This window comes from Cnephaeus nilssonii (genome assembly GCF_951640355.1).
Source record: "Cnephaeus nilssonii genome assembly, chromosome: 14".
Lineage (NCBI taxonomy): Eukaryota > Metazoa > Chordata > Mammalia > Chiroptera > Vespertilionidae > Cnephaeus > Cnephaeus nilssonii.
Window position 1 is genome coordinate 26,069,467 of NC_137085.1, and position 1,489 is coordinate 26,070,955.

Consider the following 1,489-nt stretch of genomic DNA (forward strand, 5'->3'; position numbering starts at 1 on the left):
TAGGCTCTACCCACAGAAAATTACATTTAATTGTTCTGGGCATGGTCTCTGGAATCAATATTTTTAAGTCTCCAAAGGCCACAACCCCAGCTATCTGGCTTCCCACTTTGGCCGGCTGCCATCTCAGAGGGTAAGTTCCCTCTGCCGGCGACGCTCAAATGAGATGGGCTTTGTTAACGAGTTTTGCAAACCCTAAACTATATCACCATTGCAAGGATTCCTTGTCATCCTCCACCTCCTCCTCCTTGAGTTGGTGCTATAACTAACAGAAATAAAGCTGTGCTCTAACTTACGAGCATGTAAAGTATTAGACTCAGACGAGCTGGGGTCTACAACAAGTTTTAAGGAATTAGAACCAGCACTCCTAAGTTTTCCTCTCAGTCTGGAATCCAACCCGAAGGAATTTGAACCCGACCCCTGCAGTCCACGGGCTAATGCTCTAACCACACCTGCCAGGGCCCATATGTATATTTTCAAAATCTATTCTATACCTGGAAAAATCTAGAAGGATGACAGCAAAATGTTAACAGTGGTTCTCCCCAGGGTGGTAAGTTTATAGGTGATTTTTATTTTTTGAACATCTATTGTTTTTTTTTAATAATTAAAACAGATAAATAATTGACTCCACCCAAAAGGGAGGAGAGAATAAAAGATCTGGGTTCTAACCATGGCTGGTGTGGCTCAGGGGTTACAGCATCGGCCCATGTACCAAAGGGTCACGGGTTCTATTCCTGGTCAAGGGCACATACCTGGGTGGCAGGTTTGAACCTTGGCCTAGGTCCCGGAGCATGTGGAAGGCAACCAATAGATGTGTCTCTCACATTGATGTCCTCTTTCTCTCTCTCTCTTCCCCTCCCTCTTTCCCCTCCCTCCCTTCCTCTCAACCTCCACTCTCTCTAAAAATCAATGGGAAGCCGAAACCGGTTTGGCTCAGTGGATAGAGCGTCGGCCTGTGGACTCAAGGGTCCCGGGTTCGATTCCGGTCAAGGGCATGTACCTTGGTTGCGGGCACATCCCCAGTAGGGGGTGTGCAAGAGGCAGCTGATCCATGTTTCTCTCTCATCGATGTTTCTAACTCTCTATCCCTCTCTCTTCCTCTCTGTAAAAAATCAATAAAATATATTTAAAAAAAAAAAAAAAAAAATCAATGGGAAAAACATCCTCAGTTGAGGATTAACAACAACAACAAAAAAAAAAACCACCTAGGTTCTAGATCTGCTCTCCCCGGATCTGAGTGTTACCCTGGCTTCTTCTCTTAGTTGAGACTGGATGCTGCCTCAGGGCCTTCCCTCCTGTAACATTCAAGCTTAACAAGCCCTCTGCTTATTAATTAGATCCCCAAGGGACCATGTCTCCCATCCAGAGTGTGAACTCATAATCTGCCATTCCTCAGGCTAAATCTAAAGAGCTTGATTAAGTCCTCACCCCTGTAAGAACTATAAAAGTGAGGCCCTGACACTATTGGCCACACCAAAAGTTATACCTCAAG